The sequence below is a fragment of the Symphalangus syndactylus genome, chromosome 1 (assembly GCF_028878055.3).
Source record: "Symphalangus syndactylus isolate Jambi chromosome 1, NHGRI_mSymSyn1-v2.1_pri, whole genome shotgun sequence".
Classification (NCBI taxonomy): Eukaryota; Metazoa; Chordata; class Mammalia; order Primates; family Hylobatidae; genus Symphalangus; species Symphalangus syndactylus.
The window spans coordinates 91,927,648-91,950,656 of NC_072423.2; the positions used below are offsets into that span (position 1 = coordinate 91,927,648).

Consider the following 23,009-nt stretch of genomic DNA (forward strand, 5'->3'; position numbering starts at 1 on the left):
CCTAAGAATACTGTCATATTTAATAGACTTGTTTAATATCGTTGCTTCCTTGGCATGCCTTTTTAGGTCTGACATAAGTTATTTGAAACTCAGCTATACCCCATCACTTCGGCCTAGTTAAAACTTCCTCTTCCTGTGTAATTGTGATATAGCCAGCTGGAGGGTGGGTCTGCCTCTCCCAGTCCACTGACTCAAATGTTAATCTCCTTTGGCAACACCCTCACAGACACACCCAGGAACAATACTTTTTGCATCCTTCAATCTGGTCAAGTTGACACTCAATATTAACCCTCATAGTCTGTGAGCCCTATGTTGCTGCCTTCCCTGGTTTCTATTGCTCTTTGGCCCCAACCCAAATAAGGTTCCTTGGGACACACTAAAGAAGGAGGTGGAGTTTGAAGGGGAGGACAGATGTGAGTGAGGCAGCCAGGGAAGCTCTGCCTGCCCACTGCCCAATCCTCACCTCTCTTCTCTACTTTCTGTGTCTGCACTCACCTCTCCTCTGAAAACCCCCTACTTAGCCAAAGGAAGGAGATAAGGGGAATGCTTTTCCCCTCTCCCTCCAAAACAAAAACAAAAACACTTTTCCAGTCCAGAGAAAGCAGGGGAGTGAGGGGGTCACAGAGTTGGCCATGGAGCTGCTGTGCTGTGAGGTAGACCCGGTCCTCAGAGCCATGAGGGGCTGTAACCTACTCCAAGATGACCGTGTCCTGCAGAACCTGCTCACTATCGAGAAGCGCTACCTTCAGTAATGCTCCTACTTCAATTGTGTGCAGAAGGCCATCCAGCCATACATGCACAGGATGGTGGCCACTTCTGATGGTGGCCATTTGATTGGTGGCCACTTCTGATGGTGGCCAACATGATTGAACCATTTGGGATGGAAAAGCACCTTTACTCTCAGCCACGTGTTACTAATGCTGGAGGTCTATGAGGAACAGAAGTGTGAAGAAGAGGTTTTCCCTCTGGCCATGATTTACCTGGACTGTTTCTTGGCCGGGATCCCAACTCCAAAGTCCCATCTGCAACTTCTGGGTGCCGTCTGTACGTTCCTGGCCTCCAGGCTCAAAGAGTCCAGCCCACTGACTGCCAAAAAGCTGTGCATTTACACCGACAACTCCATCAAGCCTCAGGAGCTGCTGGAGTGGGAACCGGTGGTGTTGGGAAAGTTGAAGTGGAACCTGGCAGCTGTCACTCCTCATGACTTCATTTAGTACATCTTGCACAAGCTGCCCCAGCAGCGGGAGAAGCTGTCTCCAATCTGCAAGCAAGCCCAGACCTTCAATGCTCTGTATGCAATGTACCCGCCATCAGTGATTGCAACTGGAAGTGTAGGAGCAGCTATCTGTGGACTTCAGCAACATGAGGAAGTGAGCTCACTCCCTTGCAATGTCCTGACTGAGCTGCTGGCGAAGATCACCAACACAGATGTGGATTATCTCAAAAGCCGACCAGGAGCATATTGAGGTGGTGTTCCTCAACAGCCTGCAGCAGCGCCATCAGGACCAGCAGGACAGATCCAAGTCAGAGGATGAACTGGACCAAGCCAGCACCCCATAGACCTGTGAGATATCGACCTGTGAGGATGGCAGTCCAGCTGAGAGGCGCGTTCATAATCTGCTGTCTCCTTTCTGGTTATGTTTTGTTCTGTGTATCTTAGGGTGAAACTTAAAACAAAACCTCTGTCCCCCACATAGATCATGTTTAAAGATCTTTTAGAAGTGAGAGAAAATAGTCCTATAAAAACGGAATAAGAAAAAGCATTTGGTGCTTATTCGAAGTACAGCATAAGGGAATCCCTCGTATATTCGAACAGTTATTGTTTGATTTTGTAAAAGTAATTGTGAAATGCTTGCAGGAAAACCTGCATGGTAGTTAGAGAATATGTTTTTCTGCAATATGGGAACAAATTAGAGGAGACTTTTTTTTTCATGTTATGAGCTAGCACATACACCCCTTTGTAGTATAATTTCAAGGAACTGTGTATGCCATTTATGGCATGATTAGATTGTAAAGCAATGAACTCAAGAAGGAATTGGAAATAAGGAGGGACTTGATGGGGAAGGAGTACAAAACAATCTCTCAACATGACTGAACCATTTGGGACGGAGAAGCACCTTTACTCTCAGCCACCGTTACTAAGTCAGGAGTGTGGTTGGATCTCTACGTTAGGTACTCTTGCTGTCTACATTAGCTGCTACCTAAATAAGATGTTTTATTTTGCCAGTTGGACACAGGTGATTGGCTTCTGGATTTCTTGTCCTGTGACATCTTGCTGCTTCTTCCAAATGCAGTTCATTGCAGACACCATAGTATTGCTATCTAATGGGGGAAATGTAGCTATGGGCTGTAACCAAAACTCACAGGAAATGGAGGCAGATGGAGACCTGGGGTGGCATCCAGAATGGAATCTTTTCTCTTATTGTATTAAAAAGGGTAACATGACCTTGGCATTTCTTCTTAGGAAAAACTAATTTTGGTGCTGATTGGCATGTCTGCTCCACAGTTTAGCATTGTTCTAAACCATTGCATTCGAAAAGCACTTTGAAAAATTGTTCCCGAGCAATAGATGGGATGGCTTATGCAAGTCATGCTGAATACTCCTCCCCTCTTCTCTTTTGCCCCCTCCCTCCCTGCCCTCCATCTGGGTTACTCTTCACCTCTGGTATCTGACATTCTTGGGTACACAGTTCTGATGTTCCTACCAGGACACAAGAGGCACTCCTTTCTGCTGACATCCCCATCACAACATTCCTCAGAAAAGCCTAAAAACAAAGATCTGTTACCATTCTGATGACACAGACGATCTTCATTTTATTTCTTTAAATACTAATTTTACATATTTATACTTCTTTGGACATGGAAAGAAAAGTTATTGCGGGTGCAAAGACAGATGGCTGAACATCAGGGGTGGCATTTTGTTTCCTTTTCCTTTTTTGTTTTTGGTAATTTTATTGCAACGTTGTATTCAGTGTACGTGAATTTTTCCCCTCTTCCCTTCTTTTTTTATTATTTATTTATTTATTTATTTATTATTATACTTTAAGTTTTAGGGTACATGTGCACAACGGGCAGGTTTGTTACATATGTATCCATGTGCCATGTTGGTGTGCTGCACCCATTAACTCGTCATTTAGCATTAGGTATATCTCCTAATGCTATCCCTCCCCCCTTCCCCCACCCCACAACAGGCCCCAGTGTGTGATGTTCCCCTTCCTGTGTCCATGTGTTCTCATTGTTCAATTCCCACCTATGAGTGAGAACATGCGGTGTTTGGTTTTTTGTCCTTGCGATAGAGGCATTCGGTTAGTAAAGAGGTTGGAGCAACAACTCTTTTTTTTTTTTTTTTTCACAATTGTAATTGAACAGGTAATGAAGCTATTTGTTAAAATATTTGCCTTTTTAAGTAAAAAAGAAAAATCAGAATGGGGCTACTTTGAAGAATTATTTTATACACAGATTCTGTCTTGTTTCAGAGTGTGAAGTTTGAAGATGGAAAAAAATTTAAGGGTCTCTTATTTTTCATTTTGTTTTGTTCATGTGTTTCATGGAGTGTGATGCTATTTTGTAAACATTTTTATAGTATATTATTTTACTGCTTAAACTCCAAGTCCTGAAGTAGATGGTTGAGATAAGAATTCTTCATACTGGAAAAACCCTTCTGTAGTTTGTCTTCTTCTGGTTGAATATTCATGGTTGTTGTTGTTTTTTCTTTTTTCTTTTTCTTCCTCTGATCACATTCATCAGAGACAGAGTATTCTTTACCTCGGATTTACTGGACAAAATCAATAACTATAAAAGACAATGATTCACACTTTTATTTTCACAATACCTCACAACCATACAGTTTCTGCTTGGGAGACTATTAGTGTGAGGAACAGAGAAGCAGGGTGAACAGGGCTAAATTCCTTCTCAGGTGGAAGGCAGGGTGGTCTCAATCCCAAGGTCATGAAGGCCATCGGGCTCCCATTTTGACTCTGGTGTGCTCATTATGATGGAAAAAGTACATTGAACCAAGGGATCCTTCCTCCCCTACAAGGAAGATGTTCAGTACAGACATTTATGCAGTGGACTAGAATGCCATAATTTGCACTTGGGTACCAGGTATCAAGAAACAGACTAAAAGGAATTCCAGCAGGCTGTATGTAGATCCTCATCTTGCAGCTTTTTCAAAGGCAAGGCGTCATCTGCATTGGGCCCTTTCATCTTGAAACATTTTCTTCCATCTTCCCCCTTCTCTGGAATGGACACTGAGTTGAGGATCATCTGTACAGTTTTCCTGGGTCTGAATCTGTGAGCAGATGAATCTGCAGCATGCAGTATTTGCGGTGCTTCCTTCTCCCTCCTCTGTCTCCAACTGCACAGGCAAGCACTATGTAAGCCCAGATTCTCTGCTAAGTGGTTTTCAGGTTTTCAATCACACTGAATCAGCAGGATAAGAAACATTGTTCAGAGAAGAATGGGATGATAGCTGAAGGGAGATGAAGAGGCTGCTTCTCTATAGAGATGAAATTCCAGATAAGTCAGTCTCTTGGGATGTGTGTTTAGAAGGGTTCAAGACTTCGTGAGTAAGCATGACCCTAAAATTCTAGGGGATTTCTGGTAGGACAGTGAGTGGTGAATTCTGAAATTTTGGAGAGGAAAGTGGAGGAGCCAGCAAGCTAGCTAACCCGTTTTCTAAAAGCCAACTTTGCACAGCACAATTTTCTGGGCCCTAAGGAGTCCCACAGAATGGGGAAAGTGGGAACCCTGGAGTTCTTGGGAGTCTTGGAGCCTAAAGAGAAAATGAGGTGCAAATTCATTTCACAGTGACTGACCCTTGAGCTTAAACAGAATCAGCAAATGAAAGAATCTGACAAATAAGGAAAGGCACAGGCCTACCCGATTACTGGACAATAAACTCACGACCTAAAAAGAAAAAAAAGGAGGTGGCTGTCAGTAAATGGGGCTGAAGAGAACCACTAATGAAGACCAAGGCTCACAAGGGAGGCCACTCACAGCCACCAGAAGCTTGTCACGTAAACATCGAGAGAGCGAGGGAAAAAATTCTTTTTAGGCTGGGCGCAGTGGCTCATGCCTGTAATCCCAAGCACTTTAGAAGGCCGAGGTGGGTGGATCACCTGAGGTCGGGAGTTTGAGACCAGCCCGACCAACATGGTGAAACCTGGTCTCTCCTAAAAATACAAAAACTAGCCAGGTGTGGTGGCACATGCCTGTAATCCCAGGTACTTGTGAGGCTGAGGCACAAGAATTGCTTGAACCCGGGAGGTGGAGGTTGCAGTGAGCCAAGATCATACCATTGCACTCCAGCCTGGGTGACAGAGTAAAATAAATTCTGTCTCAAAACAAAAAAAAAACCCAACTTTTTAGCGCCTAGTCATTCTAAATATTTACTTAAAAGAAAAAGCAAGGTCTCTATGTGGGAGGGAGGTAATGATTATCTTGCAGTCTGGGGTGATTCAAGAGAGAGACTACTGCTTAGATGGACCAGCGCCCTTTCTCTCTCTCTCTCTTTCTTTTTTTAATCAGAAATTAAAACTAAGAGCCACGACTTCAGAAGACTAAAAGTCTAAAAACAAAAACAACAAACAAAACTACAGCACAAAAGGGAAAAGCTATAGGTGGCTACGAATCTGAAAAATAAGTAAAAGAACTTTAAACTTAAGTCCTGAGTAAACACCAGGTCTACCAAACATGATATTAGCCCTATATTACTTACTGATTTAGAAACAAGCCCCTAGATACAGGGGGGAAATAAAAGCTAATTAAATAAATTACATATACATACATATAACTGTATAATAAATAGATAAATTAAGTATATGTGTATATTTTATATAATAAGCTAAAACAAATTTCCATAATTTGACTCAATTAGAAATCCAAAATTTATATACTAAAGGACTTATATAACAAAATGATTTTAAAAAGACACTGATTGGCTTTTGTGCCTCTATAACATAGACTTTAACTTAACTTTAATTTAACATTTGTTAAAATGCATCAATTGGCAGAACTTCACAAGCTTAACACTGAGACTCAAATTACAATGATACACCAGGATTCCACTAAATTTAAACAGTCTGCTCCTATAATCTTGAGAAGGTACTTAAATATATATAAAGAAAAATGAGTTTGCCTCACTTTAGCAGTGGGGAAAGGATTCCGTGTTCAAAAAATGTTGCTGGCAGAATTGGCTAGCCATATGCAGAAGATTGAAACTGGACACTTTCCTTTCACCATATACAAAAATTAACTCAAAATGGATTAAAGACTTAGGTGTAAAACTCAAAACTAAAAACTCTGGAAGAAAACCTAGGAAGAAGTAGGCATGGGCAAAGATTTCATGATGATGCCAAAAGCAATTTAAACAAAACAAAAATTGACAAATGGAATCAAATTATACTAAAGAGCTGCTGCACAGCAACACAAACTGTCAACAGAGTAAACAGGCTGGGAGAAAAATTATGCAAAGTATGCATCTGACAAAGGTCTAATATCCAGCCTCTACAAGGAACTTAACAAGTTTACAAGAAACAACCCCATAGAAAAGTGGGCAAAGGACATGAACAGACATTTTGAAAAGAAGCCATACATGCAGCCAACAATCATATGAAAAAAAGCCCCACATTACTGTTTATTAGACAAATGCAAACCAAAACCACAATGAGATACCATCTCATGCCACTCAGAACAGCTATTATTAAAAAGTAAAAACAAACAAACAGATGCTGGTGAGATTGTGGAGAAAAAGGAATGCTCATACACTATTGGTGGGAGTGTAAATTAGTTCAGCCAGTGTGAAAGACAGTGTGGCAATTCCTCAAATATCTAAAGAAAGAAATACCATTCAACCCAGCAATCCCATTACTGGGTATATACCCAAAGGCATATAAATCATCCTATTAAAAAGACACATGCACGTGTATGCTCATTGTAGCACCATTCACAATAGCAAAGACATGGAATCAACCTAAATGTTCACTAATGGTAGACTGGATAAAGAAAATATGGTACATATACACCATGGAATACTAAGCAGCCATAAAAAAGGATGAGATTATGTCCTTTTGAGGGACATGGATGGAGCTGGAGGCCATTATCCTTAGCAAACTAACACAGGAAAAGAAAACCAAATGCTGCATGTTCTCACTTATAAATGGGAGCTAAATGATGAGAACACATGGATGTGCAGAGGAGAATTATACACTTGACATAAATTGGCTTGATAAAAGGGGACCCTTCAATCCCCAGTTAAAATAGTTAATATGACCCAATGTAAATTAATACAGGGCCTCAAGGATTAAAATTTATTGTATAAAAGCTAATTAACAGAAGACTGATTTCCCCCTCTGCTTCTCCATTTGGCAGCCCAATTTTGCCTGTTCTTAAATCTGAAAACATGAAATAAAAGATCTCTCACTATGGATTAACGCAGGCTTAATGTCATGATGCTATCCATCAAGGCTTTCATATTTAATGTCCAATTGCATTAAAATGACTGCTTCTATTTAAGCAATAACCAGTAAATATTTGCTCTTATTGATTGCCTTTCATGTACTGTTCAGTTCCTGTTTCAACATCCTCTCAGGTCAAAGTTTGCCTTGACCTCTAAAGGGACACCTTTTCCAGGATACCCATGGGGTATCTCCATAACTCTGTCATTCCATGCAAACTTTGCGGACAAGATTTTGAGGATATTCACCTTTCTCCAGAAACACAGGTGTGACATTACTTTGAGGACATCCTCCTCCAAGGAGACTCATGTGACACACTCCTTAAAGACATAGAAGTCTAGTCACTCTTAGCACTTTTTGGGTTCTGGTGGCAACACATCCCCATTTACAAAATTTACTTACAAATTAAAATCAGCAGCCACTTCTGTGAGTGAAGTCAGAAACATCTTCACTGCAAAGGCTTTGACAACTTCTTCATACATCTTCTGGAGTTTCTAAACCACTTATGATGGTCATCAATTGCCTCACAGCTTCTGATGAAAAAAATAAAATAAAGAACTGCCCCTCTTGGCCTGTGTCACACACTATTAAAACCACAAATGATTGGCTACCTGCTGGGACCTCCTGGAAGCAGAGGCTCTCACAGATCCTGAACCTGTGGCCCTCCATACCCAGCTTCAATTATGGTTTGGGAAACAGCACCACACAAACTTGGCAAGGCTACCAAGGGCTCCCTAAGACAGTGTGAACCAAACCTGGGCCTCTGGTACATTCCACCTGTGGGAGAGGGTGGCCTTCTCTGTCCTCAGTCTTTTGCCAGGTGCTAGTGTACTGGAGGAGGTCATCCATTCCACTATATTAGCCTATTTTTCATACTGCTATGAAGAAATACCCCAGACTGGTTAATTTATAAAGAAAAAGAGGCTCAATGGACTCACAGTTTCACATGGCTGGGAGGCCTCACAATCACGGCAGAAGGTGAAGGAGGAGCAAAGGCATGTCTTACATCACAGCAGGCAAGAGAGCATGTGCAGGGGAACTGCCCTTTATAAAACCATCAGATATCATGGGACTTTTTTTTTTTTTTTTTTTTACTATATACATTTTATTTCATGATTTTAACAATTCTGTTCCAAAGTTTTATACCCATTTTATAGATGAGACAACTGAGGCTTAGAGTCCTGAAGTTACTTATGCAATGCTCTCCTGAGGGGAGCATTCCAAGCACAGGGACCCATGTGAAAAGCTGAAGACAAAGAAACAGTGGAGTTAGAACTGAAGGAAGAAGATCAACATGCCTGGAGTATGGGGGCTGGGGACCATGGCCTGAGCTAAGGCCCATGTAGTAATCAGAGCCACTTAATATTTCTAGGAAATATTAAGGATCTGGGGTTTCATCTCTCATGGTTTGAAAAGATCACTCTTTCCACAATATGAAGAATGGCTTGGGGACAAAAAGTGGGAGACAAGATGCCAGGCTGCTGCCAAAGCCCTGGGGAGATGGTGACAGCAAGGACTGCAGAAGAGCAGAGCAGAGTAGTGACAGATTTAGCAGGTGAGAGTGTCAGGAATCACTCACGATGCCAGCAAAATGGGTGATGCAGGAAAGACATGTGAGGATGATTTCCAGATTTTCAGACCTGTTCACCTGTGGGAAAGGTTGTGTCCTTTTTGAAGGAGAGAGTGCTGGAGGAAGAGAAATTAGCAGGGAGTTTCTGAGTTTGTTCTAGGCCATGAAGAGTTGAATTATGACATGTAGAAAAGGTATTTGAATGTACAGATACAGAGTTCAGAGTAGATATCTATACTGAGTTTGAAAGCAAAAATGAAGAACACTTAAAAATCTTATTTCAGTGTTTCTCCAAGTGTTTTTTTAACACTACTTATATCAGAAGTACTTGCATATCTCTCATGACTCAATAGTTCTCAGACTTTAACGTCCCTCAGAATCACCTGGTTATAGTGAAGTGAGGAAGATAAAAGCTCTAGAGTTTGCTTGCTTCGGTTTGAATCAGCTCTGACACTTTCTAGAATAAATTTGCACAACTTGGTGCCTCTGTGCCTCTATTTCTTTCTCTAGAAAATGGGGATAATAATACCTATTTCAACTGGGTTTCTTGAAGCTTAAATACAAAAATAGGGACGTAAGGAATTAAGCCAAGTAAGCTAGCACATATAAAGGCTTTGGAACACTTAGTGGCACTTAGTAAACAGTCAAAAAAGGCTGGTGTAGCCATGATTGCTTTCCAGATAATTTTTTAAAATGTAGATTCATGAACAGCAAACACAGGATTTTGATGTTGACATCGAGTTACAGAGCAAAGTGAGCATTTCAGTGTGGATTTGGTGGTGTTTCAGATGGGAGATAGATGATTAATTAGCATTCAGTGGCTCTGGGCAGGATAATCTTGGACTCTACCACACCTATTAAATCACAATCTCTTGGTTCGGAGGACAGCAAATCTATATTTCTGAATAAACTCTCCAGGTTCTGGTGATGCTGATCCACTGCCAGGCTTGAAGATGGTTATATTAGATAAGATCCTGGGATTCTCGTTGTGTCAGGTCTGGTTGTTCATGAGAAAGTGCAGTCCTCCTTAAGATGTTACTTTTCTGGGAAGCAGGTGGCCAGCCAGAAAGCACACTGGGTATGAGGTGTGAGCACATGACTAGCACTCAGCAGTGGACATGAACGGAAGTGATGTTTATCACTTCTTTTTTTTTTTTTTTTAGATCTTTTTTTTTTTTTATTATACTTTAGGGTTTTAGGGTACATGTGCACAATGTGCAGGTTTGTTACATATGTATCCATGTGTCATGTTGATTTCCTGCACCCATTAACTCATCGTTTAGCATTAGGTGTATCTCCTAATGCTGTCCCTCCCCCCTCCCCCCACCCCACAACAGTCCCCGGAGCGTGATGTTCCCCTTCCTGTGTCCATGAGTTCTCATTGTTCAATTCCCACCTATGAGTGAGAACATGCGGTGTTTGGTTTTTTGTCCTTGCGATAGTTTACTGAGAATGATGTTTTCCAGTTTCATCCATGTCCCTACAAAGGACGCGAACTCATCATTTTTTATGGCTGCATAGTATTCCATGGTGTATATGTGCCACATTTTCTTAATCCAGTCTATCGTTGTTGGACATTTGGGTTGGTTCCAACTTTCTGGTATTGTGAATAGTGCCGCAATAAACATACGTGTGCATGTGTCTTTATAGCAGCATGATTTATAGTCCTTTGGGTATATACCCAGTAATGGGATGGCTGGGTCAAATGGTATTTCTAGTTCTAGATCCCTGAGGAATCGCCACACTGACTTCCACAATGGTTGAACTAGTTTACAGTCCCACCAACAGTGTAAAAGTGTTCCTATTTCTCCACATCCCCTCCAGCACCTGTTGTTTCCTGATTTTTTAATGATGGCCATTCTAACTGGTGTGAGATGGTATCTCACTGTGGTTTTGATTTGCATTTCTCTGATGGCCAGTGATGAGGAGCATTTCTTCATGTGTTTTTTGGCTGCATAAATGTCTTCTTTTGAGAAGTGTCTGTTCATGTCCTCTGCCCACTTTTTGATGGGGTTGTTTGTTTTTTTCTTGTAAATTTGTTTGAGTTCATTGTAGATTCTGGATATTAGCCCTTTGTCAGATGAGTAGGTTGCAAACATTTTCTCCCATTGTGTAGGTTGCCTGTTCACTCTGATGATAGTTTCTTTTGCTGTGCAGAAGCTCTTTAGTTTAATGAGATCCCATTTGTCGATTTTGGCTTTTGTTGCCATTGCTTTTGGTGTTTTAGACATGAAGTCCTTGCCCACGCCTATGTCCTGAATGGTATTGCCTAGGTTTTCTTGTAGGATTTTAATGGTTTTAGGTCTAACATATAAGTCTTTAATCCATCTTGAATTAATTTTTGTATAAGGTGTAAGGAAGGGATCCAGTTGCAGCTTTCTACATATGGCTAGCCAGTTTTCCCAGCACCATTTATTAAATAGGGAATCCTTTCCCCATTTCTTGTTTTTGTCAGGTTTGTGAAAGATCAGATAGTTGTAGCTATGTGGCATCATTTCTGAGGGCTCTGTTCTGTTCCATTGATCTATGTCTCTGTTGTGGTACCAGTACCATGCTGTTTTGGTTACTGTAGCCTTGTAGTATAGTTTAAAGTCAGGTAGTGTGATGCCTCCAGCTTTGTTCTTTTGGCTTAGGATTGACTTGGCGATGCGGGCTCTTTTTTGGTTCCATATGAACTTTAAAGTAGTTTTTTCCAATTGTGTGAAGAAAGTCATTGGTAGCTTGATGGGGATGGCATTGAATCTATAAATTACCTTGGGCAGTATGGCCATTTTCACGATATTGATTCTTCCAACCCATGAGCATGGAATGTTCTTCCATTTGTTTGTATCCTCTTTTATTTCATTGAGCAGTGGTTTGTAGTTCTCCTTGAAGAGGTCCTTCACATCCCTTGTAAGTTGGATTCCTAGGTATTTTATTCTCTTTGAAGCAATTGTGAATGGGAGTTCACTCATGATTTGGCTCTCTGTTTGTCTGTTATTGGTGTACAAGAATGCTTGTGATTTTTGTACATTAATTTTGTATCCTGAGACTTTGCTGAAGTTGCTAATCAGCTTAAGGAGATTTTGGGCTGAGACAATGGGGTTTTCTAGATATACAATCATATCATCTGCAAACAGGGACAATTTGACTTCCTCTTTTCCTAATTGAATACCCTTTATTTCCTTCTCCTGCCTGATTGCCCTAGCCAGAACTTCCAGCACTATGTTGAATAGGAGCGGTGAGAGAGGGCATCCCTGTCTTGTGCCAGTTTTCAGAGGGAATGCTTCCAGTTTTTGCCCATTCAGTATGATGTTGGCTGTGGGTTTGTTGTAGATAGCTCTTATTATTTTGAGATACGTCCCATCAATACCTAATTTATTGAGAGTTTTTAGCATGAAGTGTTGTTGAATTTTGTCAAAGGCCTTTTCTGCATCTATTGAGATAATCATGTGGTTTTTGTCTTTGGTTCCGTTTATATGCTGGATTACATTTATTGATTTGCGTATGTTGAACCAGCCTTGCATCCCAGGGATGAAGCCCACTTGATCATGGTGGATAAGCTTTTTGATGTGCTGCTGGATTCGGTTTGCCAGTATTTTATTGAGGATTTTTGCATCAATGTTCATCAAGGATATTGGTCTGAAATTCTCTTTTTTGGTTGTGTCTCTGCCAGGTTTTGGTATCAGGACGATGCTGGCTTCGTAAAATGTGTTAGGGAGGATTCCCTCTTTTTCTATCGATTGGAATAGTTTCAGAAGGAATGGTACCAGTTCCTCCTTGTACCTCTGGTAGAATTCAGCTGTGAATCCATCAGGTCCTGGACTCTTTTTGGTTGGTAAGCTATTGATTATTGCCACAATTTCAGAACCTGTTATTGCTCTATTCAGAGATTCAACTTCTTCCTGGTTTAGTCTTGGGAGGGTGTATTTGTCGAGGAATTTATCCATTTCTTCTAGATTTTCTAGTTTATTTGCATAGAGGTGTTTGTAGTATTCTCTCATGGTAGATTGTATTTCTGTGGGATCGGTGGTGATATCCCCTTTTTCGTTTTTTATTGCATCTATTTGATTCTTCTCTCTTTTCTTCTTTATTAGTCTTGCTAGCGGTCCATCAATTTTGTTGATCTTTTCAAAAAACCAGCTCCTGGATTCATTAATTTTTTGAAGGGTTTTTTGTGTCTCTATTTCCTTCAGTTCTGCTCTGATTTTAGTTATTTCTAGCCTTCTGCTAGCTTCTGAATGTGTTTGCTCTTGCTTTTCTAGTTCTTTTAATTGTGATGTTAGGGTGTCAATTTTGGATCTTTCCTGCTTTCTCTTGTGGGCATTTAGTGCTATAAATTTCCCTCTACACACTGCTTTGAATGTGTCCCAGAGATTCTGGTATGTTGTGTCTTTGTTCTCGTTGGTTTCAAAGAACATCTGTATTTCTGCCTTCATTTCATTATGTACCCAATAGTCATTCAGGAGCAGGTTGTTCAGTTTCCATGTAGTTGAGCAGTTTTGACTGAGTTTCTTAATCCTGAGTTCTAGTTTGATTGCACTGTGGTCTGAGAGATAGTTTGTTATAATCTCTGTTCTTTTACATTTGCTGAGAAGAGCTTTACTTCCAACTATGTGGTCAATTTTGGAATAGGTGTGGTGTGGTGCTGAAAAAAATGTATATTCTGTTGATTTGGGGTGGAGAGTTCTGTAGATGTCTATTAGGTCCATTTTATGTAGAGCTGAGTTCAATTCCTGGATATCCTTGTTAACTTTCTGTCTCGTTGATCTGTCTAATGTTGACAGTGGGGTGTTAAAATCTCCCATTATTATTGTGTGGGAGTTTAAGTCCCTTTGTAGGTCACTGAGGACTTGCTTTATGAATCCAGGTGCTCCTGTGTTGGGTGCATATATATTTAGGATAGTTAGCTCTTCTTGTTGAATTGATCCCTTTACCATTATGTAATGGCCTTCTTTGTCTCTTTTGATCTTTGTTGGTTTAAAGTCTATTTTGTCAGAGACTAGGATTGCAACCCCTGCCTTTTTTTGTTTTCCAGTTGCTTGATAGATCTTCCTCCATCCCTTTATTTTGAGTCTATGTGTGTCTCTGCACGTGAAATGGGTTTCCTGAATACAGCACACTGATGGGTCCTGACTCCTTATCCAGTTTGCCAGTCTGTGTCTTTTGATTGGAGCATTTAGCCCATTTACATTTAACGTGAATATTGTTATGTGTGAATCTGATCCTGTCATTATGATGTTAGTTGGTTATTTTACTCGTTAGTTGCTATAGTTTCTTCCTAGCCTCGATGGTCTTTACAATTTGGCATGTTTTTGCAGTGGCTGGTACCGGTTGTTCCTTTCCATGTTTAGTGCTTCCTTCAGGAGCTCTTTTAGGGCAGGCCTGGTGGTGACAAAATCACTCAGCGTTTGCTTGTCTGTAAAGTATTTTATTTCTCCTTCACTTATGAAGCTTAGTTTGGCGGGATAGGAAATTCTGGGTTGAAAATTCTTTTCTTTAAGAATGTTGAATATTGGCCCCCACTCTCTTCTGGCTTGTAGAGTTTCTGCTGAGAGATCAGCTGTTAGTCTGATGGGCTTCCCTTTGTGGGTAACCCGACCTTTCTCTCTGGCTGCCCTTAACATTTTTTCCTTCATTTCAACTTTGGTGAATCTGACAATTATGTGTCTTGGAGTTGCCCTTCTCGAGGAGTATCTTTGTGGCGTTCTCTGTATTTCCTGAATCTGAATGCTGGCCTGCCTTGCTAGATTGGGGAAGTTCTCCTGGATAATATCTTGCAGAGTGTTTTCCAACTTGGTTCCATTCTCCCCATCATTTTCAGGTACACCAATCAGACGTAGGTTTGGTCTTTTCACATAGTCCCAAATTTCTTGGAGGCTTTGTTCATTTCTTTTTATTCTTTTTTCTCTAAACTTCCCTTCTCTCTTCATTTCATTCATTTCATCTTCTATCAGCGATACCCTTTCTTCCAGTTGATCGCATCTGCTACTGAGGCTTCTGCATTCTTCGCGTAGTTCTCGAAACTTGGCTTTCAGCTCCATCATCTCCTTTAAGCCCTTCTCTCCATTCGTTATTCTAGTTATCCATTCTTCTAATTTTTTTTCAAAGTTTTTAACTTCTTTGCTATTGTTTTGAATTTCCTCTCGTAGCTCAGAGTAGTTTGATCGTCTGAAGCCTTCTTCTCTCAACTCATCAAAGTCATCCTCCATCCAGCTTTGTTCCGTTGCTGGTGAGGAACTGCGTTCCTTTGGAGGAGGAGAGGTGCTCTGTTTTTTAGAGTTTCCAGTTTTTTTGGTCTGTTTTTTCCCCATCTTTGTGGTTTTGTCTACTTTTTGTCTTTGATGATGGTGATGTACAGGTGGGTTTTTGGTGTGGATGTCCTTTCTGTTTGTTAATTTTCCTTCTACCAGACAAGACCCTCAGCTGCAGGTCTGTTGGAGTTTACTAGAAGTCCACTCCAGACCCTGTTTGGCTGGGTGTCAGCACCGGTGGCTGCAGAACAGCGGATTTTCGTGAGACCACAAATTCAGCTGTCTGATAGTTCCTCTGAAAGTTTTGTCTCAGAGGAGTACCCGGTTGAATGAGGTGTCAGTCTGTCCCTACTGGGGGGGTGCCTCCCAGTTAGGCTGCTCAGGGGTGAGGGACCCACTTTAGAAGGCAGACTGTCCGTTCTCAGATCTCCAGCTGCGTGCTGGGAGAACCACTAATCTCTTCAAAGCTGTCAGTCAGACAGGGACATTTAAGGCTGTGGAGGTTCTCGCTGAGTTTTTGGTTGTCTGTGCCCTGCCCCCAGAGGTGGAGCCTACAGAGGCAGGCAGGCCTCCTTGAGCTGTGGTGGGCTCCACCCAGTTCGAGCTTCCTGGCTGCTTTGTTTACCTAAGCAAGTCTGGGCAATGGCGGGCGCCCCTCCCCCAGCCTCGTTGCCGCCTTGCAGGGTGATCTCAGACTGCTGTGCTAGCAATCAGCAAGACTCTGTGGGCATAGGACCCTCCGAGCCAGGTGCGGGACACAATCTCCTAGTTGGCCGTTTTCCAGGCCCGTTGGAAAAGCGCAGTATTAGGACGGGACTGACCCGATATTCCAGGTGCCGTCTGTTTCCCCTTTCTTTGACTAGGAAAGGGAACTCCCTGACCCCTTGCACTTCCCGAGTGAGGCAATGCCTCGCCCTGCTTCGGCTCGCACACAGTGCGCTTCACCGACTGTCCTGAACCCACTGTTAGGCACTCCCTAGTGAGATGAAAGCGGTACCTCAAGCAGAAATGCAGAAATCACCCGTCTTCTGTGTCGCTGGGGCTGGGAGCTGGAGACCGGAGCTGTTCCTATTCAGCCATCTTGGCTCCACCCCTCCATCATGGGACTTATTCACTATCATGAAAACAGCATTGAAAAACATGACTCCATGATTCAATTACCCTTGTTGGGTCCCTGCTGTGACACATGGGGGTTATGGGAGCTACAATTCGAGATGAGATTCGGGTGACACAGCTAAATCATATCACCCCTAGACCCTTTGACTGCCTGGAAATGTTCATGGGATTAACTGAGTAAGTAGTAATGGGAATTTGTAGACTGTAAATGACACTGTAAGCATTTTGCATCATGGAGCTTTGTGCAATGTGACTGTTTTCCACTCCTCAGCCAGGATGTCCTTAATAAAGAATAACACCCCAAAACAACAAATTTGGCCAAACTTTAGGCCGTTGTTTTAGCACCAGATGCCCTGGTGAACAAACGATCCTATTTTCACATTAATTATCAACTAATGAGCCATTACCTAAAAATTATATTCTTCAGAATAAAAAAACACTCTAGGAATCTCTTGCCTCATAGATACTCAAACAGTGATCAAGCTGATAATCAAATCAAGAACTCAACTCTTTTTACAATATCTGCAAAACAAAAAGCAAAACTTAGGCATATACGTAACCAAGCAGGTAAAAGACCTGTACAAGGAAAATTACAAAACACTGATGAAAGAAATCATAGATGACACAAACAAATGGAAACACATCCCATGCTCATGGGTGGGTAGAATCAATATTGTGAAAATCACCATACTTCCAAAAGCAATCTACAAATTCAATATGATTCCCATCAAAATGCCACCATCATTCTTCACAGAACTAGAAAAAGAATCCTAAAATTCATATGGAACCAAAAAAGAGCCCACATAGCCAAAGGCAGACTAGGAAAAAAGAACTAATCTGGAGGCATCCCATTACCTGACTTCAAACTATACTATGAGGCCATAGTCACCAAAACAGCAGGGTACTGGCACATAGACAAATGGAACAGAATAGAGAACCCAGAAATAGGCTGGGTGCAGTGGCTCATGTCTGTAATCCCAGCACTTTGGGAGGCTGAGGTGGGTGGAGTTTGAAACCAGCCTGGCCAACATGGTGAAACCCTGTCTCTATTAAAAATACAAAAGGGCATGGTGGCACACACCTGTAGTTCCAGATACTTGGGAGGCTGAGGCAGGAGAATTGCTTGATCCTGGGAGGCATAGGTTGCAGTGAGCTGAGATCATGCCACTGCAATCCAGCCTGGGCAACAGAGCAAGACTCTGTCTCAAAAAATAAACTAAAAAAGGAGAACCTAGAAATAAAGCCAAATACAGTCAACTGATTTTTGACAAAGCAAATAAAAACATAAAGTTGGGAAAGGACACCCTATTCAACAAAGGGTGCTGGAATAATTGGCAAGCCCATCAGGCTAACAGCAGATCTGTCTGCAGAAACTCTATAGCCAGAAAAGAGTGAATGCCAATATGCAACATTCTTTTTTAAAAAAGAATTTTCAACCCAGAATTACATATCCAGCCAAACTAAGCTTCGTAAGTGAAGGAGAAATAAAATCCTTTACAGACAAGCAAATGCTGAGGAATTTTGTCACCACTAGGCCTGCCTTACAAGAGCTCCTGAAGGAAGCACTAAATATGGAAAAGAAAAACTGGTACCAGCACTGCAAAAACACATCAAAATATAAAGACCAATGACACTATTAAGAAACTGCATCAACTAATGTGCAAACTAAACAGCTAGCATCATCATGACAGGATCAAATTCACACATAACAATATTAACCTTAAATGTAAAAAGTCTAAATGTTCCAATTAAAAGACACAGACTGTCAAATTGGATAGAGTCAAGACCCATCAGTGCGCTGTATTCAGGAGACATATCTCACATGCAAAGACACACATAGGCTCAAAATAAAGGGATGTAGGAAAATTTACCAAGCAAATGGAAAGCCAAAAAAATAAAAAATTAAAAATAAAAAAATAAAAAGCAGGGGTTGCAATCCCAGGCTCTGATAAAACAGACTTTAAACCAACAAAGATCAAAAAAGATAAAGAAGGGCATTACAGAATGGTAAAGGGATCAATGCAACAAGAAGAGCTAACTATCCTAAATACATATGCACTCAATACAGGAGCACCCAGATTCATAACGCAAGTTCTTAGAGACCTACAAAGAGATTTAGACTCCCAAACAACAATAATGGAAGAACTTAACACCCTACTGTCAATATTAGATCAACTAGACAGAAAATTAACAAGGATACTCAGGACTTGAACTCAGCTCTAGACCAAGCAGACCTAATAGACATCTACAGATTCTCCACCCCAAATCAACAGAATATACATTCTGTTGAATATACATCACACTTATTCTAAAATTGACCACACAATTGGAAGTAAAACCCTCCTCAGCAAATGCAAAAGAACAGAAGTCATAACAAACAGTCTCTCAGACCACAGTGCAATCAAATTAGAACTCAGGATTAAGAAACTCACTCAAAACCACACAACTACAAGGAAACTGAACAACCTGCTCCTGAATGACTACTGGGTAAATAACGAAATTAAGGCAGAAACAAATAAGTTCTTTGAAACCAATGAGAACAAAGGCACAATGTACCAGAATCTCTGGGACACAACTAAAGCACTCTTTAGAGGGAAATTTATAGCACTAAATGCATACAAGAGAAAGTAGGAAAGATCTAAAATTGACGCCCTAAAATCACAATGAAAAGAACTAGAGAAGCAAGAGCAAAGAAATTCAAAAGCTAACAGAAGACAAAAAAAAAAAAAAAAAAAAAAAAACCTAATATCACAGCAGAAATGAAGGAGAGAGAGACATGAAAAACCCTTTAAAAAAATCAATGAATCCAGGGGTTGGTTTTTTGAAAAGATCAACAAAATAAATAGACCACTAGCCAGACTAATACAGAAGAAAAAAGAGAAGAATCAAATAGACACAATAATAAATGGTAAAGGGAATATCACCACTGCTCCCACAGAAATACAACCACCATCAGAGAATACTATAAACACCTCTACACAAATAAACTAGAAAATCTAGAAGAAATGGATAAATTCCTGGACACATACACCCTCCCAAGACTAAACTAAGAAGGAGTCAAATCCCTGAATAGACCAATAACAAGTTCTGAAATTGAGGCAGTAATAAATAGCCTACCAACTGAAAAAAGTCCAGGACCAGACGGATTCACAGCCAAATTCTACCAGAGGTACAAGGAAGTGCTTGTACCATTCCTTCTGAAACTATTCCAAACAATAGAAAAAGTGGGACTCTTCCCTAACTCATTTTGTGAGGCCAGAATCATCCTGATACGAAAACCTGGCAGAGACACAACAAAAAAAGACGACTTCAGGCCAATATCCCTGATGAACATTGATGCGAAAATCCTCAATACAATACTGGAAAACTGAATTCAGCAGCACATCAAAAAGCTTATCCACCACGATCAAGTCAGCTTCATCCCTGGGATGCAAGGCTAGTTCAACATAAGCAAATCATAACACATAATCCATTGCATAAACAAAAACAATGACAAAAACCACATGATTATCTCAATAGATGCAGAAAAGGCCTTTGATAAAATTCAACACTGCTTCATGCTAAAAACTTTCAATAAACTGATATTGATGGAACATATCTCAAAATAATAAGAGCTATTTTTTGAAAAACGCCTCACCAATATCATATTGAATGGGCAAAAACTGGAAGCATTCCTTTGAAAACCAGCACAAGACAAGGATGCCCTCTCTCACCACTCCTATTCAACAGTGTTGGAAGTTCTGGTCGGGTCAATATGACAAGAAAAGAAATAAAGGATATTTAAATAGGAAGAGAGGAGGTCAAATTGTCTCTGCTTGCAGATGACATAATTGTATATTTAGAAAACCCCATCGTCTCAGCCCAAAATCTCCTTAAGCTGATAAGCAACTTCAGCAAACTCTCAGGATACAAAATCACAAGCATTCTTACACAAAAATTACAAGCATTCTTATACACCAATAATAGTCAATCAGAGAGCCAAATCATGAGTGAACTCCCATTCACAATTGCTACAAAGATAATGAAATACCTAGGAATACAACTTACAAGGGATGTGAAGGACCTCTTCAAGAAGAACTACAAACCACTGCTCAAGGAAATAAGAGAGGATACAAACAAATAGAAAAACATTCCATGCTCATGGATAGGAAGAATCAATTATCATGAAAATGGCCATACTGCCCAAAGTAACTTGTAGATTCAATGCTATCCCCATCAAGCTACCATTGACTTGTTTTCACAGAATTAGAAAAAACTACCTTAAATTTCATAGGGTACCAAAAAAGATCCTGTATAGCCAAAACAATTCTAAGCAAAATGAACAAAGCTGGAGGCGTCCTGCTACCTGATTTCAAACTATACTACAAGGCTATAGCAACAAAAACAGCATGGTGCTGGTACCAAAGCAGATCAATGGGACAGAACAGAGGCCTCAGAAATAACATCACACATCTACAACCATCTGATCTTTCACAAACCAGACAGAAACAAGCAACAGGAAAGGATTTCCTATTTAATAAATTGGGAAAACTGGCTAGCCATATGGGGAAAACTGACACTGGGCCCCTTCCTTACACCTTATACCAAAAGTAACTCAAGATGGATTAAACACTTAAATGCAAGACATAAAACCATAAAAACCCTAGAAGGAAACCTAGGCAATACCATTAGGGACATAGGTATAGGCAAAGACTTCATGACTAAAACACCAAAAGCAATAGCAACAAAAACCATAATTGACAAATGGGATCTAATTAAGCTAAAGAGCTTCTGCACAGCAAAAGAAACTATCATCAGAGTGAACAGGCAACCTACAGAATGGGAGAAAATTTTTGCGATCTATTCATCTGGCAAAGGGCTAATATCCAGAATCTACAATGAACTTAAACAAATTTACAAGAAAAAAACAAACAACTCAATCAAAAAGTGGGTGAAGGATATGAACAGACACTTCTCAAAAGAAGACATTTATGTGGCCAACAAACATATGAAAAAAAGCTCATTATCACTGGTCATTAGAGAAATGCAAATCAAAACCACAATGAGATACCATCTCATGCCTGTTACAATGATGATCATTAAAAAGTCAGGAAACAACAGATGCTGGAGAGGATGTGGAGAAATAGGAACAGTTTTACACTGTTGGTGGGAGCGTAAATTAGTTCAACCATTATGGAAGTCAGTGTGATGATTCCTCAAGGATCTACAACCTGAAATACCATTTGACCTGGCAATCCCATTACTGGGTATATACCCAAAGGATTATAAATCATTCTACTATAAAGACATATGCACATACGTCCTTATTGCAGCACTGTTCACAATAGCAAAGACTTGAAACTAACCCAAATGCCCATCAACGATAAACTGGATAAAGAAAATATGGCACATATACACCATGGGATACTATGCAGCCACAAAAAAGGATGAGTTCATGTCATTTGCAGGGACATGGATGAAGCTGGAAACATCATTCTCAGCAAACTAACACAAGAACAGAAAACAAAACACTGCATGTTCTCACTCATAAGTGGGAGTTGAACAATGAGAACACATGGCCACAGAGAGGGGGACATCACACACGGAGGCCTGTCAGGGGGTGGGGGGCTAGAGGAGTGATAGCATTAGGAGAAATACCTAATGTAAATGAGGTATTAGGTTGATGGGTGCAGCAAACCACCATGGTACGTGTATACCTATGTAACAAACCTGCATGTTCTGCGCATGTATCCCAGAACTTAAAGTTATATATATATGTATTTACATATAAATGTATACATATATGTATTTACATATAAATGTATACATATATGTATATGTATATACATATATAAAATTACCATTTCTCTCTGCACTCAAGAGGACATGATTACACAAAGGCATGGGTATCAGAAGTTTCGATCTTTGAGGGCCATCTTAACAATCAACCAGGGCTTCAGCCTGTCTTCCCTTAAGACTGGCTAGGGAAGCAACCATCTCAAGCTCAATTACATGGCTGTTGGTTAGACTCGGATCTACTTCCAAGTTCCTTCATGTACCCATTGGTGGGACTGAGATACTCACTAGCTCTTGTCTAGAGAAATTAGTTCTTCCTCACTAGTTGCTCACCATAGATCTACTCACAACACAGCTGCAGAGGATCTCGGAGATAGCCAATGAAGCAAGCAGAAAGATGAGGTGCTGTTAGTGAGTAGCCATCAGCAAACATCAGATTGTCCAGCTAAAATGCAGAAGAAAAGCCTAGCAGCACTGCCATTAGGGAGGTTTATGAAGAGGCTAGTGTCAAGGGAAAGTTAGGCATATGCTTGAACATATTTTAAAACCAAGACCAGAGCTCAGGACATAGGTATATGTGCTCACAGTGAGTAAATTACTAGAATATTGGATTCTGTAGCTAAAGAAGAGAGAATGGCTCAGGGAGAGGATAAAGTCAAAGTTCTCCAGTAATGTCCACAAATATGCATATGAAAACTGTCTGGAAAACTAAAATTTGATGTTCCCTAAACAATGGGAATTCCAAGCTCTGGTCCCTCCAGATAATGCCACATCTGTAACTATAGCACATTCTTTTGAGTCACCATCTAAGATAGAACAAAGACAATTGGGAAGATCTCTACCATTACATGCAATCTC

General features: G+C 40.6%; 1 protein-coding gene and 2 pseudogenes across 2 annotated transcripts in view; 1 reads left to right on the forward strand and 2 right to left on the reverse strand.

Annotated features, from left to right (window-relative positions):
• Positions 1–1,169, reverse strand: part of SLC22A25 (solute carrier family 22 member 25) — a 121,221-nt gene extending 120,052 nt beyond the window's left edge. For both annotated transcript variants that reach the window (XM_055294525.2, XM_055294488.2), the window contains exon 1: positions 981–1,169. The gene's annotated coding sequence lies outside the window, so the exon portion shown is untranslated. The remainder of the gene's footprint in view (positions 1–980) is intronic.
• LOC129488723 (steroid transmembrane transporter SLC22A24-like) overlaps positions 1–23,009 on the reverse strand; it is a 73,492-nt pseudogene that overhangs the window by 33,205 nt on the left and 17,278 nt on the right.
• LOC129491005 (G1/S-specific cyclin-D2-like) lies at positions 633–1,583 on the forward strand (annotated as a pseudogene).